The sequence below is a fragment of the Physeter macrocephalus genome, chromosome 21 (assembly GCF_002837175.3).
Source record: "Physeter macrocephalus isolate SW-GA chromosome 21, ASM283717v5, whole genome shotgun sequence".
NCBI classification, from domain to species: domain Eukaryota; kingdom Metazoa; phylum Chordata; class Mammalia; order Artiodactyla; family Physeteridae; genus Physeter; species Physeter macrocephalus.
In genome coordinates, this window is record NC_041234.1 from 57,125,748 (window position 1) to 57,145,320 (window position 19,573).

Here is a 19,573-nt window from a genome sequence, read left to right on the forward strand (position 1 = left end):
CATTTTATTTAATTAGTAATCACCTGTGTCCTGCCTTAGACCCAAGAACTGGATGATAGGCAAAGCAGAAAATAGCTGAGAGATGTTGGGACCTCAGCTTTTTTTTTTAAACATCTTTATTGGAGTATAATTGCTTTACAATGGTGTGTTTTAGTTTCTGCTTTACAACAAAGTGAATCAGTTATATATATACATATGTTCCCATATCTCTTCCCTCTTGCATATCCCTCCCTCCCACCCTCCCTATCCCACCCCTCTAGGTGTTCTTCATGACCTTTTTTTTTTTCTTAGATTCCATATATATGTGTTAGCATATGGTATTTCTTTTTCTCTGTCTGACTTTATTCACTCTCTAGGCTTTTTTCAAATTACTGTCTCTGCATTGGTTCTTGGAGCATGTGAGATTTTGCATGTATACTTTGTGTCGAGTCTACTTCCTACAGTTCTCCTGCTCTCTTGTACACAAACCACACTGGGCTACAAAGCCAGAGAGTCTCAGGGTTCATCTTCCCATGCGGTATCCTGGGCTAAGGAACTTTATATGGGGCTCTGACAACTTTCTCCTCTTGGAGAAACTCTGCAGTTGTGATTATCCTCTTGTTTATGGGTTGCTTATCAGGGGGTGTGGGTCTTGACTATACATCATCCCTCTACCCTTTCTACCCATCTTATATTTTTTCCTTCTTTAGCTCTTCATTTGTGGAAAATATTTTCTGCTAGTCTTCAGGTCATTCTCACTGATGGTTGCTCTATAAATAGCTGTTAATTTTAGTCTGCTTGTGGGAAGAGGTGAGCTCAGGGTTTTCCTATTCTTCCGTCTTAGCCATTACCTTTCAAATCCCTCTTTTGATTTTACATTTTTATAAAGTGTCACATGGGTTTCTCACTTTGAGACAAGAAAGCAACACAACAACATACTTTTCTCTCTGTGTATAAACAGAATAACAGATGTGTAGTGAACAATCACTAACAGACTTTGAAAGAAATGTTGTGATTGGTCAGTAATTATGATGCTCATCAGTGGTTTGTATAGTGACTTGTGGACTTAAGAACTAGAAGCAAAGTCTATATTTAACACAATTATCATAATGTTTCACAGTAATTATAACAAAATATATTTATGAGGTTTTTAAGCTACATTTTGTAACTGAAATTCATACATATCAGTACTATGCAGAGTGAAGATTGCTTGTATTTGGAAGTAATTTCTTTAAAGGCATCATTTAAGCCTGAGGTTGGATAAGTTGTATAAGCAATGAGACTAGATGAGAGCTCTCGGGGAGGTTGGAGTTGCCATAGCTTGTTCAAAGGATTTTCTGCCAGAATCCCATCTTAATATTATGGATTTGTGAGACTCTAGAAGATAAATATTCTAATAAAGGAACCCCAAGTACTAAGAGAAGGTGCATTATATCACACTGAGGGAACACCTAAACCACTAAGAATCAGCATCATCTGAAGAATATTTCCATGCACAATACCTCCATTGAAGAAGAATCCCAAGAAAGTTTGCACTCCCTTGAGGACCTGGAAAGCAAGAGAATGTATAACAGCTGGTCCTCTAAAATGGACCATACTTTGCCTCAGAGGAATTGCCTTTTAGGTAGACCATAATTAGTTCTATATTAAAAATATCATACAGTTTATGTCCCCAAGGCAACAAGATTATTTGAGCATCTCGCCTGACTCACTGGGTAAAGCTTTCCTTGCTTGGGGTCCTAGCTCCTTATTTTGAACTGCTGTTCTCTATTATGACCTTTATCTGTAATAATGTCTGAAGTATAAGTCTTGTTGGTAACCATGATCTGTAACAATCTCTATCTGCCAAATATCAACCTTAGTTACAGCTACCATCCTGCCTATATTGAACCCATGAATGATTTACATTACATTCTCCACTATATATACTCTATACTTTCATATATGTATAATTTCATATATGTATTTATTCTAATATATATGTATAATTTCATATGTGGATCCATTCATGTATTCAACCAATATTTCTGGAGACAGTAGTATATACTATGTGCCCAAAACAGTGCTAGCCAGAAATGATACAAGAGTGAACTAATACAGACTCGGTTATTGCCAACATGCAGTTTATACTTTAGTGGCAGACATAAACATTCATTACATAACAGTAATTATGTATAATTTAAGCTGCTATAACTGCTTTTAGGACAGGAAAATGATGCTAGAAAAGCATGAAACAAAAAAACCTGATTTAAGAGAGCCAGAGAATTCTTCGTGAAGGAGTAATGCTTAAGCTGAAGATAAATAGGAGTTAACTGTTATAAATATGTGGGGGGGGGAGCTGACTTATGGAGAGAGCAGCAAGAGCGGTAGGATATACAATATCTCTGGACTGGCAATAAGCTTGGTACACTGAGGAGCAATAGGGGAACTCTAATATGAGATTAGGCTAAAGAGATTTGCAAGGACAGACCATTCAAGAGATTGTATGACACATTAAAAGTTGGATATCTGTTTTAAGGTCAATGAGGAGCCATTGACACTAAGTGGGGAAGGTAGGGTGACATAAACATATTTGTATTTTGAAAAAGTCACAATGTATGGAGTGTGGAGAACAGCTTTCAAAGGAGCAAGAATAAGTATGGGGAGACAAATTGTGAGGCTACTGCTTAAACCTTGCAAACATGTTGGGGTATTGGACTATAGTGGTGATAGAGATGTTGGAGAAAAATTAATTTATTTGAGATTTATTTTAGAGATAACATCTAAAAAATTTGTAATATATTGGTCATGGGGATAATAAAAGAAAAAGAAAAATCAAGGAATAATCCTAGATTTTTTAAATTATAAATCTGATGGATAGAGACAACAAATGTTAATAAATTAGGAACACTAAGAAATAACTAGACTTTGGAGAAAAGATCACAAATTTTGTATTGGATATACTGCATTTCAGATATTCAGGTGCAGAGTTTCAGTGGGCTATTAAAAATATGGGTCTACAGCCCAGAGAAGAACATTAGGACAGAGATATCTGCACATGAATGATCAAGGTCAGGGCAAAATTACAAATGAAAATCAAATACCATATGTCAACTTAAGTTATAAGTTAAATTTTGTTAAATAAAATGTATTTATCCTCATAATTTGACAAATATCCCTTCATAACAACTAAATTTTAAAATATGGAAAAAAGCAACAGTTTTATGATGGTAGCAAAATATCACAGACAACAGCATTTTCTTATTGTGTACATCTGAATATTCTGCTAGTGGGTTTATGATGCTTGAATGAGTAATAAAGTAAAGGTATATATTATTCATAATTTATATCCATTCCATAAATTACTTTTTCTTGCCGTAACTTAGGCAACTAATTAATTTATTATTAACATTTTCACATAATTTTCTTTAATTGACAGTAATGGGAAGATCAAAATAAAAGGTAACCATAGTCAGAAAGTAAAGTGTTTAATGTGGTATCATGAAAATACATCCTAAAGTAAAAGTAAAATTTGTAATACTCTTTACAATTCTAGTGTGTAATATCCATATAGTTACCAATGTAAAGAATCCATTTAACTACTGTTCAGGCATGTTACAGCTAGACCACTGCTATACATACAATTTAAGATTAAAGTGAATTGTTTAATATTGTAAAATGTTTCTCTCAAAGTGCAACTACTAAGAGTAAATTGCTAACTATTAAGTACATCCAGAGCTATGAATTGGACAAAGACCATGCTCAGGACTACCAGGAAATGATACTTTGTTATACAGAGGTCTGTTACATTTATGCCATCTAAGAAGGAGGATTTGAGAAGTTTATTAATTTGTATTTTCTTTCACATAAAAGATTCACCTCTCAAAGTTTCTTTTCATGCTTAAATAGTGTCTATCTCTGAAAGCAGGAGCAGCAACACCCACAAATATTCATGTTCTTCAGATTTTGTTTTAAGGTTAAAGGAATAAAAAATAAGGAAAACGTCTTTCTGGAGCTTAAATGGTGTTACTTATGAGCGAATGCTTGGTGTTATAGGTTCAGCTGTGTGTTGGATCATGAATGATAAAGACACCCATGGTTCATTAACATTTTTGTGTGCATTTATGATATACAAGACCCTCTAACGTGAAGAGCCCCTCTTGTCCAGTACTTATGGTGGTATTGCAGATGTCAATTTAAGCCTTTACATTTAGTGGAAAGAGTTGAAGTGGTAGTGTAATAATGGTAAAAGCTAGATTAGTTAAGAACTGAGTGGAATATGAGGAAACTGAAACTACAAATATATAACTATCCTATTTTTCCAAATTTGTGTGGGGAAGGAGAAACTTAGGATAATAGCTGGATATGGATGTGTTTATTGAGAAAGGTATAACCATATATAGTCAAAATACAGAAAAATCCTATCACCACCCTTTCATAACCCATACCCACCTTGTTGTGGTTTTAATTTGCATCTCCCTAATCTCTAATGATTTTGAATATCTTCTCATGTATTTACTTGCCATCTGTATATTCTCTTTGGTAAAATATCTGTTCATATTTTTTTGTATATTTTCCAATTGGACTTTTCTTTTTGTTGTGGACTACATTCAACTTCTTACTGGACCTTTCTGACACTAGGGATAGAAGGAAAGTGTGGTGCTGACCAGACCCAACTTAAACAACTTTATTCAGTCTTATTCATGTTCAGTGGGAGTGGAGGGTCAGATCCACAGAATGATGTCAAGGCTTTATTTTTTGTTTATATACCTATTTCTATAAAGAGATTTGAGCACGTGAAAATGTTTATGAGAAAGATGAAGTCAAGAGAGAGAAGCAGAATATACAAGATCAAGAATAGGAAATCTTTTTTTTAATACTTTTTAACATAGCATTTGTTAAGCCAGTGTGCATCATGAACCCTGCAGTGAAAATGGTTAAGATACACAGGAGAGAAAATCTTTAGTATAATGTTATTGAGAATATGGAAGAAATAGAATTTAGAACATAGAGGAATGGACCTGACATGAGAGCTGTTTCAACTCACATAATGTAATATATGTAAAAAAAAGCATGGGTGCAGCTGCAAGAATGTTGAAACATTTGATAGCAGGAGGTTAAAGAAAAGTTTCTTTTCTATCTTCTTAACAAATGTTTAAGTGTACAGTACATAAATGTTAAGTGTATAAAAGAAAAGTTTCTGTCTGATGACCACCTCTTTGAAGTAAAAGTGAAGGCTATCTGCTCAATGTCCACAAATGAGGAACCAGCGTGTAGACAGAAGCCACAAGAGGAAGGAGGTGCTTCTGAACATTGCTAATTCAAGGAGAAGATAGTTTCCAGTAGAATGTGAGCAACTTTGCCAGATATTATAAACATATTAAGAAGAAAAAAACACTGAGAATTAGAGTTAACAAACAGGAGGAGGTCATGGGAGACAAATTTGGACAGAGCTGTATATTTATGATATCTGTGGGAGATAATACTAAAAAGGTAAGACTAATAGTTGTTTCAGTTTCAAATTATGTTTATTTTGATTTTATCCCCTAAATAGTGGGGATTACTTGAATCACTGTTGAAATGTTCAAAATGGATTAGATCAAGGGAAGACAGAATGAAGAAAGGCTAATTGACAGCTTGTTATAGTAGTCTGAGTCAAAGTTGAAGAGGGCCTGAATTTCTTTTTATACTGCAGGAGCAGTAAAAACAGAGAAGAAAAGACAGACATGGCAGAAGCTACCAAAGACACATCATGAGGACTTGGTGACTAATTGTTAATTTCCCAGAAATGCATCTTTCTTCAGACCATAAGGACTGGGATAAAGGATAAAAATTAGTTCATGTTAATAATAATAAATTATATTTCCATGTGTCTCACCATTTCTACTACTGCATGACCTCTAAACCTTTTTAAAGCAACCCTCCCCAGTGCAAACAGGCACGCAGTACTTTTGGGGTCCTCAGTGTGTTTTTCTAGTATGTTTATAGGAATTCTCTGTAATGTTCTCAAACAGATCTTCTCTGGAGGCCTTTGCTAATGTCTAAATATTACACTGCTTGTGACACTGTGTCAAGAAGTCTTTCCCCTACACATAGTGTCCATGGCCATGATGGTTCTGCTGAACATTATCTGGTTTAAGCTATTTTTACTCCTAGAGGTGTAGATTTTGCTGATGCAGTTACACTTTCTATATGACACAGCAATGCTCTGTTCTCTGGAGCTCTCGGTGCATTTAAATAATATTTTGTACTGTAGTGTTTTATGTCTGAATGTTTTAGAGGGTTTGGCATAGCAACACTTCTTTTAAAATTTATAGTCTCCCTTCCTAGGCCTTAAGCACGAGAACAAATATGAGTGATACCTCATGTTGCATTATTGCTACTAAGATTAACACAGGGCTCTGCCTATAGTAGATTCTTAATAAACATTTTATTATTTTTTTGCATAACAGTAAATTTGGCATGACCACCACTTTGAGAGACAAGGATGGTATAGTTTGAACACATTTCTTCAAAGAGTAGGATATGGAGAAATGCTGGATTGGGAAGTTGTCTGAAGTCTCTCCTTGATTCCTTTATGAATTAGTTTACTTAGTCTGCAGATATAAACTTTCTTTTTATTTTTTTCCATTCCAGTATTATCACATTTAGAATATATTCACAACAAGTCTTGAACCTGTGATTATTTATTCCTGTATATATAGGAGCTTTTGTAATGTAAATTTCCTCAGTATGTGGGCAATTCTAAGGTAAATATTACCTGAACAATACTACAGAATTTTGTTTAGTGGTATTAATTGTTAATTTGAATAACTCCCTACTGAGACAGGAGCATTTCACTTTTCTCCTGGAAATTAATAAGCATTATTCATTTCCTGCATGGTCCTCTTCATAACAGGTAAGGCTTTAATAGAGAAAAGGTCCCAAGAGGCAGTTTGGGATGATTTCATATGTGTCAGTATTTTCAACATTTGAGCATGTTCCTTTTTCTCCTCTCTAAGGCTGTGAATTGCTTATCAAATATTTCCCTTCCATCCTGAGCCCTTCTTCAGCTGTACAGGTTTGCATGTTTCTCTAGCTTTCCCCTAAGTGCTGACACTTTCATGCTCTCATGTAGGATACCAGAACTGATGAAGCATCAATTCCCTTTCATTTTAAAATTTTAAATATTCTCCTCAGAGCCAAACTGAAGAAGATAAAACAGGCATGAGAGTGCTATGAAAATGGAAATATGAGATGTTTTATGTGAATCCCCAGAAAGCATGAAACCTAGCTACTGTTAATGTATCTAAGGAATGGTGATGCTTTCAGGTAACACCACATTTAAGATCTATGCTATCTGTCCTGCTTCCCAGTTATGATTTATTGGTAAGGTTAAGAGAAAATCAGCAAATTTAGTGTTTCTTTTCTACCAACATTTTATCTCACTTTTGTTCCTGTCTGGATTGGGTTAAACTTGTAGTAAATATATCAAGGGATTTACAAAACCAGACTAAAATCTAAAGAATTAAATTGGAACTGTATAACTTTGGGATGTATTCTTTTTGTGTGTGTTTATTCATCTACAGTGATAATAATGCCAATCCTGCATACTTCACAGAATTATGGCTTTTAAATGAAAGAAAAGGTATGGAAGGGATTAATGAATTAAGTGCTACACAAATCTGAGGGATCAGTATTCTCATATTGATATAAAGAGGCAGACTACTTGTTCTGATTCCACAAAATGGCCATCAGGGTGATAAAGAAAACAAGGTTTATATTTGATTGCCTTCCACTTCCTATTTTTGTGCTTCTCTGTGCTTTTTTTCTGCCTCCACCTCAAGCCCAATTACAAAGCTATCCTATGTCTTTAGGACAATATTCTTAGTTCCAGAAAAAATATATTTGATTATCTCAGTCTAGCAGAGTGATTAAAAAGGTGAGGCTCTGGTGATAGATATTTTGCATTTGAATCTTTGCTCTGTCATTTACTAGCTAGTTGTAGACAAGTTACTTAAACTTTCTGTGACTCAGTTTCTTCTCCTATAAAATGGTAATAATATTACCCAAAATTGGATCGTTGGGAGAGTTAATATATTTAAAGCACTTTGAAGAGTCTGTTGCACATAATAAAGTGCTTAATAGATATTAGTTATTATCATTCCATACTAGTTGATACAGATTATACATGTGTTCACACAAGTATCATTTTTTAATTAATCATTTTATTGAAGTATAGTTAATTTACAATGTGTTAATTTCTGCTGTACAGCACAGTGACGTAGTTATATTGTACTTTAATACAGAATACTGCAAGATTGTCTGACTTAGAACAATGTCTATCACATAGTACACACTCAATGAAAAAGCAGCTAAATGAAAGAATTGAAAAACCTTTAAAATCTACAAGAATACATTTATAATGGTAGAGTTCTGGGCACTACGACTATGTAGAAGAGAAATGTTTTTGTTAAGGCCGTATTGATGAGCCTCACATCTCATCATGTAGGCAGTTTTCTAACTAAACTATAATATCAGTCTTTTAATCTCCCAATAATCAAGGAAGAAATAGTAAAGTAGTCCTGAGAACTATGCATCTCTGTGCTCACATACTAATCTGTCAGAAAATTTAGAAATTTAGGAGGCTTAGGAATGTCTGCTTGTTTTTCTTTCTTTCTTTCTTTTTTTTTTTTTTTTGGCCGTGCTGTGTAGCATGCCGGATCTTAGTTCCCCAACCAGGGATTGAACCCTTGCCCCCTGCATTGGGAGCATGGGGTCTTAACCACTGGACCACTAGGGAAATCTCTGCTTGTTTTTCTTTCCAAGTTCCTTACAAATAAGTTTATAAAGGCTCTGGAACATGCAATAATTAGAATGGTATTTCTCAGAGAGTAATCCATTGACTGCCTGTATCAGAATTACCTTGGGTACATATTAAAAATTCTGCAGAGATTTAACTTTTGGTCACATGCAACAACAATGAATGAACCTGGAGGACATTATGCTATGTGAAATAAGTCAGGCACAGAAAAACAAATACTGAAAGCTCTCACTTGTACGTGGAATCTAAAAGAGTCAAATTCGTAGAAGCAGAGATTAGAATGGTAGTAATCATTGGATAGAATGGTGGGGGAAATGGAAAGATATTGGTCAAAGAGTACAAAGTTGCAGTTATATAGGATGAATAAGTCTAGAGATCTAATATTCAGCATGATGTCTGTAGTTAATAACACTGTATAGAATACTGGAATTGTGCTAATAGAGTAGATTACAGGTGCTCACATCACCCAAAAAAATAAATGGCAACTGTATGAAGATATGGTATGTTACTGTTAACTACATTGACTAAAATATTCATATATATATATATTTATGTTGTACACCTTAAATATGTATCATTTTTATTAATTTTTTGTAAATTGGCTAGAATTGGGCTCAGGAATCTGCACCTAAAAGTAGTTTGGGAGCTACTGAAAGAGACTAATTTTTTCACCCGGTAGGATTATCTGGAACTAATAAATATTTTCTCTTGATAACTTCACATATTCAGCTTAAAAAGTACATTACTGTGTTGTCCCATTGCCTTTACAAAAGCATTTTGTAACTATTGAACAAATCACAAGTTATATTTGATTTATACAGAGGATTGCTTTCAAATTGCTTAATAAATTATAGTTCCAGGTCACCCCAACTTAATTACACTTGAAAATTTATAATAGAAACTTGCATCATCTAACCTCAAGTTTTAAATACTCCAGAAGATTTGATGCAGGTGATTAGCAACCACATTTTGAGGAAAAACTGCACTGAAAGGTGGAATATGTTGATCTTCATTAACTTCTACTTCCATATTCCTTTTCCTACATGGCAATGCAAGAAACACTGTAAAACATAGTAAAAATGCAGTCAGAGGTTTTTATAAATTTCTATGAACATGGTCTTACTCTTCATAGGATCTCAGGTTTTCCACATAGAGAACTATGCAGGCCTCTATGAAAATGGTCTCACTGCTGAATTATCCAAAATGCCCATGCCTCCAATAATCCCATTCTGAAAGCCAGTGGCTCAAGCCACGAAAGAATCCTTCCTGCTGATCTTTGGCACAATCAGCCCAGATCAAAGGAGCAGAAGAACCTAAGTTATTTGAGCACATGATGATTTTAGGGGATGATTCATGTTGTTGATATAAAACAACAGTAAAGTAAATGCTGTGCACTGTCCGTGGCAAAGGAGGAAGCATGCAGGATTAAATAGGATGCGTTTAAATACAGAGTAACAAAATATTAGGAAAAAATTCAACCCCCTAACTGAACAACTTATTTCTTAGAGCCTCAGATTTAATTTAATTTATTTTTTTTCTTTTCTTCATGTGCTTATATTTAGAAAAATCTTTGGATGGTATTGGCTCACTGAGACTGTAAACAAATAATTAGATCAGATTTCAAATCCCTTCTAGAATTCATTCATTTAAACACACACAAAAATACACTAAGGAACAATTTTGTTTTGTGTTTTGTGTTAGAAGATGAGAAAAACTCAACAGTTGAAAGCTGAATTGGGAAAACTGAATTGCCTAATATATCCCAAATATTCCTTTGAAGAGGCACAAACATGAATTGTTCTCATTGAGAATTTAAAATTTGAGAATATAATGGAGGCTACTATTGTAAGTATAAAGTAATCTATCAAGAAATAATTTGTGCTGTCCTAGCAATGTTTGTTCAAACAGGGTATCTGTCCTTAAAAGAGATTTGAAACAATTTGAAGTATGATAGATAGGGCAGAGGATACTGAGAAGGCCTTGATCTCCTGCCCAAGCCTGAAGTCTCCTTTGGTTAATCAGTGCATTCTCTTCAGTGGACATGGGTGCACAATGAACTGTATAGCCTGTCATTAACACATATGACCATATTTGAGGTTCAAAGTATGGTTTCCCCTTGTTTGCCCATATTTTTCCCCATGGTTGGTTTTGGCACTGTACTTTATATGAAATGTAGGGTTAAATAATTCTAGCTGAGTCAGGACATAATAACTGGTATGTACTAAAATTGCATAAATAAACTATTTACTCTCAGAGCATAGGCCCAGATTCTCAAAGGGTAAAATGTTAACATCTCATAACTGTAAAGCGATTTATAATTTTTAATTAATTTAATATGTACTATCTTTCTTGATTCTTGCAACAATTGTAGAGTAGACAAGGTAGACATTAGTATTCCATTTTACAGATTAAGATACCAAATCTCATCAGTTTTATGACATGCCTCAATTCATATAATGAATGATATTTACTACATCTCAAAATAAAATTCAGGTTTTCTAGTGCCTACTTAACTGTTGCTTCCATATCTATAATTCATGTTATGCCAAAGAAAAAAATAACAATTATCGTCCCCATTCCCATATGCAATTATGTTAAAAATGTAGAGAAATCATTGTTTAACTTTGCATCCTCTCTAAAATTGCTCTTTGGAAATCTGTAGTCTTGAAGTCAAGTGAAAGATTCTTTTCACCCAAAATTTATTATGTTTGCTCTTCTAACCAGTAAAGAGACAATAATGAATGAAGGTATAGAAGTTAATATTATTAAAGTGAATGTGTGAATCCCCATAACTTGCTCTCAGATTTCAGAGGACAGTATATTTACTCTTTTTGGCTTTGTAAAGAAGTTTACAGACTCCTTGAATGTGGAAGATAAAGTATCTATATTCTTGATAGTCCCTACAGCCTATTGTTTCATATACCAAAGGTGTTAAATCACATTCTAAAGTTGACTATTGTTGAATAATTTATTAACAATTACTGGGTTTAATTCACTGGGCACATACCAGAGTCAAGTCTAGGACAAAAAAAAATAAACAAACAAGAAAAACTAATAGCATACAGCAGTTTACTTAGCTTGATTTTAATATTTTGTCTGGGACATAAGAGAACAGACTGGTGGTTGCCAAGACAGAGGGAGTTGGAGGAGGGATGTAGCGGGAGGTTGGGATTAGCAGATGAAAGCTTTTATATACAGAATGGATAAACAACAAGGCCTTACTGTATAACACAGAGAACTATATTCAATATCCTATGATAAACCATAATGAAAAAGAATATATAAAAAATGTATATATATGTATACCTGAATGACTTTGTGGTACAGCAGAAATTAACACAACATAAATCAGCTATACTTCAATAAAAAAATTGATTAAAATTTTGTCTAGGAGAATTGAGCCTAGTCTCAAACTCAGGGAGTAGTTGTTCTTATCCAAAACATTATTTTGTGTCCTGGACTTTGAGACAGACAACCACATGATCTCCCCAAAATAAATATTTGTGTTGATTCTGTCCTACAATTTTGATAGTGATATATTAACCAATAAATAAATGAGAGAGCAAATTGCAGTACAAGTCTTTTGTAATTCAACTATTGGAGAGAATCCAGTTCAATTCTACAAAGTAAGAAAGGTTAAATATTTTTATTAAAATCACTTAAATTTTATACTATTTCTATGTCTCTTCGGTGAAAGCTGAATTATATATTTTTTAAAATTAGGGACTTCTTTGGTGGCGCAGTGGTTAAAAATCCGTCTGCCAATGTAGGGGACACAGGGTCAATCCCTGGTCCGGGAAGATCCCACATGTTGCAGAACAACTGAGCCCGTGTGCCACAACTACTGAGCCTGCACTCCAGAGCCCACGAGCCAAACACTGAGCCCGTGCACCGCAACTACTGAAGCCCACGCACCTAGTGCCCGTGCTCCGCAACGAGAGAAGTCACTGCGATGAGAAGCCCGTGCACTACAACAAAGAGTAACCCCCCTTGCCACAACTGGAGAAAGCCCACGCACAGCAACAAAGACCCAACGCAGCCAAAAATAAATAAATTTTTCTTAAAGTTTAAAAATTACTTTGTAACAATTAAAATTTCTTCAGAGGAAAATAAACCACTTACCTTGTATCACTTTAACATTCATTTCAGAAAATATGCCACCTCATAGCTCGACCAGGTTTTGTTGTTAGTACTTATTGTTGTTAGTACTTATTGATGGTATTGGAGAATACCCTCTAAAGGAGTCTATGCAATATCACCTCAAGACATTGCAGGAAGCATGGTCAAAAATACTGATAATAACAGTGACCACTGCAAAAGGTTGGAATTGAAACACCGATTATTTGACCTAATTATGGATTAGCAAACCATTTAAAAAATCTTAGAAATTTGCCTTGCCAGTTTGGCTTAACTGCAATTTTTTTAATCTGAGGTAGAACGTACTTAAAACCTGCACTTAAAAAGATGTAAAACAGGCAAAGAAGCATAACATTTAACCTTTATTCATTTAAAATATATATCCCTATGTATGGAGAGCCTGGACAGTGTCAAATTAAACAAGCAATTAGTTTCTTTCTAACAGTGAGCAGTTCAAATTGTAACATCATGCCAGCCGTGATTAAGAATGATACAGCACATCATCATAGTCAACACTATTCAGCCAATGTAAACCTCAGTTAGAAATGTACTTGTCAGAGAAAAATGTGCCTTTGATTTCTATTACACTTTCCCAGTAATTGCTGTCATCAGTGGCAGGTTATTATTACAGCTGAATAGAGTTTCAGTAATTACTTTTTCACAGATTCTAACAGCTTTTAGATTGAAGGATATTCTGACAGTTTGAATACTCTTTACAACAATTACCTTTTTCCTGGTTAACACAGATTCAGGAAAATTAAAAATTAATTCTGTTCAGAGGAAACACTTATGTATGTCTCGAGCAAGTAGGTTGATACAAAAAATGTGTAAGTTGCAAAATGAGTTAGAATTTTTTTTAAGTTCTTTTTCTCTTATGTATTTTTGAAAATCAGCATTAAGGGAAATACAGACCATACTGGTTAGATTAATAGTAAATGATGTGAAATGACTGAAAGCAGTCCTCAATCCAATTACTAACAGAAATTACTGTACTGGTATGATGAGAAAAAATTGTGCATGAGAAAGGCATGAACATGATTATTTACATATGCATACTTGTATCTACCTATGCATATGTCTGTAAATGCCTTGAGTAATTGGAGGCCAAAGTACATACACATACCTATATCTTTCAGAGAGTGAAAATATGATTCTAACAGATTTGCATTCTATAATATTAAAACTGGCTTCTTATGCAAAGTGAAAAAAAAAGAATTGATACAACTAATCAGAACATTTAGGACCAAACCACTTTGGTATGAGTTTTTTAAAAATCCAGAGAGTTGAGACCAGTTGTGGGATGTAAGGTATCCATATAATCACTTGAATGTTTCATTCAGTTTTGTGTCACACACTTAAAAATGGCCAAAGTTTAGAATCATATGTGAAATCTTCTTTACATATTAACTAGTACAATTAGCCATCATTTGGAGAAGTTATTTGTAAATGAGGCAAGAAACAAAATTTTACAAAGAATCTACACAAAGCCTTCTAATTAAATCTACTTTAAAATACTGGTTTCAGGTACCAGAATAAAGTATAATATATCGAAAGTATCAATAACCAAAATTATATTTCTAAAATATGTAACATAAATGCTTCCAAAGAATAAAAGCCTGCTATATCAAATTGTGTGGGGAGGGGAAGAGGAGTAAAAGAACAAATAGGAAAACAATTAAGTTATTCTTCATGTTGTAAAAATACTTTCAATATTTGTAGAAAATTAATGTTTTTAGTTTTCCAAATGAAATAATAGTATAGGAAAAACTACAATTAAATTTCATCAGATTCCATAGGCTAAAAAAAGTTACATTTAACCCTTTAAGGGTAATATATATGTGGGATCATATTATTCTCCATGTGATATTGATTTGCTTTTTTTAATAAATAGAATGAAGAAATTACTCAACGTGTATTGAAAAATTCAACTGAAATTCTGTTGAGTATTTTCTAAAATCATAAGTAAGATTTTCAAATAGAATAACCATATCAACACAATTTATCAGATCCAATTAAAGATGTTAATCAACAAAGTTTTCTATTGATTACTAGAGTTGAAAACACTAATAGATTCTTCAAGGCTCTAAAATATATTACATATACAAAATATACCTACTAGAAAATACTTTCCTTTCCTCTATAACTGTCTCATGCAATGACTCCATTTCTCATTATCTATTATAGATGTATCTGCAAACATGTGCTAGCTTACTCTCACTGCAGTTCTCTAGGAAAATTTATCTGGGAATGAAGTTCATCAGTATGGTGGTATAAAATTCAAGCAAATACAGTCTACTTAAGTGCTTTATGATTAATTATTGAAGAGTTTATTCTACATCAAGGTTTGTGGGCAGAATAATTTTGGATCTGTGCTAACATGTGAAGTGCACTGGAGTGATGAGTACTTTGTCATAAGCCAGCTGATATATATATCTGAGCTGAGGATTTTGCATAGCCTGGAGATAGGCAAACAACCATTAGACAGTTGATAACAGGTACGTGTTTGGTAAAATATAGTCTATTCTAAAAACAAAGCAACTAAGTTTCTGGAAAATTATTGACCATGAGGGTTGGGACAGGGATAGGATTATGGGAGAAAAATGGCCACTGATTAGATATATACACAAGTGCTGTAAGGAGTAGGGGATAATAATGTACATTAAAAGAGATATTCGTGTTGAACAGAAATTACTTACAGTAATAAAAGTGTTCAGAGTATCCTGGGAAGAGATTGGCAGCTCCATATGGTGAGGTAGGATAGGACATGTTCCAAGAATGGGTGGCTGGACAGAATCTCCAGCTTTTCACAAAAACCTTTTTGAGCTAGCTGGATGAGGAGTACCTATTAAGGTACAGTAGCAAGGTTTATGCTATGTCAGAGACAAAGTGACAATAAATATTTGTTTTTCTCAGATGTCAACATAAGTGTCTCCCATCCTTGCTCTATCTCTAGATCATGGGAATACATGAATACCAGGAGAGATCTGAGGGTAGTGCAGGGTTGAATGCATTCTTTCTAGGCCTTGAGAAAAGTTTATTTCATGATACACAGTTCTTATCAATACTCCCAAATAATCTATTTAGCTATTTACTGTAATATTAGGATAATTTTTCAAAATATTATCAGTGTGGAATTTATTAATTTGGTATATAATTTTTTCATATAGGAATCAAGTAATTAGACATTCTATTAGATATTATTATCTTTGGCTGCCAATATGTGACTCCAAACAGCTGGATAAAATGTGAACATCATGGTCAGGCTTCCAGCTATTTATGACTGTTTGGCATCGGGTAACCTTACATCTGAGCATGTGATTGAAACTTTTTTAATTTTATCTGGATGTTTACATGATATATACACAGCCTATGACTGCAATGAATTATTTAAGGTTTGTTTGTAAGTAAGCTTAGAAGAAATGACCACTTTTCTGTATGAATGTCCAGTTCTTACCTTAAATAATTTTTTAAACTAGATATTAGTTTTAGTGTTAGCCAACATATATTAGGTTTATCTTTGAAACACAAACACAATAGGCCATGTAAATAAACATTGTACACTATTAAATATCTAGCTATTAAAAATACAAAGACACAGAGAATAAAACATTAATGAAGGCAAAAAAATGTTCAGAGTATAAGCCAAAAGATGTGCCTTTTTTGTTGGGTTCACATCCAAATTTTTATTTAGTTGATAACCTCCATTACACACTAAGTTCATTTTACAGAAAATAAAAATGAAAATATTTGGAAATTGATCTGAAAGTTCAGAAAATATTAATTAAAACAGAATAAACAAGGAAAAAATAAGAAAATATTTAATATTATAAATGCAAATTTCCCTAATTAATACAATTAATTTGTATTCAAGACTCATGAATTTTTCCATATTTATCAGTTATACTTTTGTACCATATGTATACCATTGGAAATGATACTAGCTATGGCTATGAACACACAGGAATTGTCTTTGAATGTTTCTGTAGTAAAGGTTCATTTGCCTTGCCCAGGACTCACTGAAGGACTTGCAATGCCTGAATCATCACAGAACAGATTCTCAAGAGGCCTTGATCTTCCTTAATCAGATTTGCAGGAACAAAAAATGGACACAGTGACTCTGCAGCATAAATTTTACTGAATGTTAAAATATGGGATCCATCAATAATGTTACAGAAGGAAATGACTCCAATAATCATATCTGGGAAAACCCCTACTCAGGTTAACTGGGGACTCTGAGAGACTAGTAAAAGGCACAGTACTGGCTGAGAACTCTCGATTTTTCAAACTCATGCTTCAGAAGCCGTGTTCTGTAGACTGTAGAATTGCCCCTTCTCCATTAAGAGGGTCTTTGCAAACACTGGCATCCCATTCGTTCTTTGCCCCCATATCCACCTCCCAGAGTGGATGAACCAAGGTGGATGAACTGCTGGCCAAATGTGAACCTAGGTAAGCCCAGAACATAAGTGGAATTGTTGAATCTCTCAGCATGTGTCTTCCTTTTCTGTTTGAAATACATACATGGACAATCCTCAGGTCATCAGAAATGATAAGGGGGTTGTTGGCTGTGTCAAAATTTAAGGTCAAATCCACTTATATATATTCAACACTGAGAGGCCGCGTTCTTGAACAATGCTTGGAAATTCATCATCCTTGGGTTCATCTGGAGAATAGCTCTCAGCTGGGGCTCTAATCTTTTATAATTCAAACTAGAGGCCCCAGCTGGTTAGTGGGCCAGACATTGCTCTTATGAGAGACTACAGAGCAGAAGGGGCACAATAAACATCCTGCTCAGACTCATTTTGCAATAAATTGAGGCATTGGAGGAAGCAGACATGTCTACATTAAGGTACATGGGTTTTCCAAGATAAGTCATGTAGTCAAGACAGCTATATGCTTTATTAAATTGTTCAGCCATGGCCACTGTCTGGGGAAAACTGTGCAGGATTTTGTACTTTCCATAAGTTGAATGGATATTAGTCCTTGGGTCACATTCATCTTTAAATATAAAGAGAGATTATGAGCCTACGTTTTGCAATCACTAATACTAGGTAATTAATATACAAAAAAAAGCACAAATATAAAAAACTCATGGCCCTGAAATTCTGATGTTGGAAATGATTTTCAGAATGAAGGATATGATTCATCCTTGTACCCTTTTTCTCCTCCAGTTTTATTGAGATATACAGACACATAGTACTGTAGCAGTTTAAGGTGTACAAAATAATGACTTGACTTACACATATCATGACATGATTATCACAATAAGTTTAGTGAACATTCATCATCTCATATAACTAAAAAATTAAAGAAATAGAAAAAGAGGAGGGACCTTCAAGATGGCAGAGGATTAAGATGTGGAGATCACCTTCCTCCTCACAAATACATCAAAAATACATCTACATGTGGAACAACTCCTACAGAACACCTACTGAATGCTGGCAGAAGATCTCAGATTTCCCAAATGCAATAAATTTCCCACATACTTGGGTAGGGCAAAAGAAAAAACAGAGACAAAAGAATAGGGATGGGACCTTCACCTCTGAGAGGGAGCTATGAAGGAAAAGTTCCCACACACTAGGAAGCCTCTTCACTTGTGGAGACGGGGGGTGGTGGGAGAAGCTTTTGAGCCATGGAGGAGAGCACAGCACCAGGGGTGCAGAGGTCAAAGCAGAGAGATTCCCACACAGAGGATTGGTGCTGACCAGCACTCACCAGCTTGAGAGACTTGTCTGCTCACCCACCTGGGCAGATGTGGGTTGGGAGCTGAGTCTCAAGCTTCTGAGTTCAGATCCCAGGGAGAGGACTGCGGTTGGCTGCATGAACACAGCCTGAAGGGGGCTGGTGCACCACAGCTAGCCGGAGGGAGTCCAGGAAAATATATGGAACTGCCTAAGAGGCAAGGGACCATTGTTTCGGGGTGTGTGAGGAGAAGGGATTCAGAGCACCACCTAAACGAGCTCCAGAGACAGGCGTGAGCTGCAGATATCAGTGCAGACAACAGAGATGGGCATGAAACACTAAGGTTGCTGCTGCAGCCACCAAGAAGCCTGTGTGCAAGCACAGGTCACTATCTACACCTCTCTTCCCAGGAGCGTGTGCAGCCAACCACTGCCAAAGTCCCATAATCCAGGAACAACTTCCCCGGGAGAATACATGGCACACCCCAGGCTGTTACAACGTCATGCTGGCCTCAGCTCGCCTCACATTCCGTACCACTCCCTCTCCCAAGCCTGAGTGAGCTGGAGCCTGCTAATCAGCTGCTCCTTTAATCTCGTCCTGTCTGGGCAGAGAACAGACACCATCAGGGGACCTACATGCAGAGCCGGGGCCAAATCCAAAGCTGAACCCCAGGAGCTGTGCAAACAAAGAAGAGAAAGGGAAATTTCTCCCAGCAGCCTCAGGAGCAGTGGATTAAATCTGCACAATCAAGTTGATGTACTCTGCATCTGTGGAATACCTGAATAGACAACGAATCATCCCAAAATTGAGGTGGTGGACTTTGGGAGTAACTGTAGTTTTAGGTTTGCTTTCTGCATCTACTTTGTTTCTGGTTTTATGTTTATTTTAGTTTACTATTTAGAGCATCTCATTATTGGTAGATTTGTTTATTGATTTGGGTGTTCTCTTCCATTTTATATATATATATATATATATATATATATATATATATATATA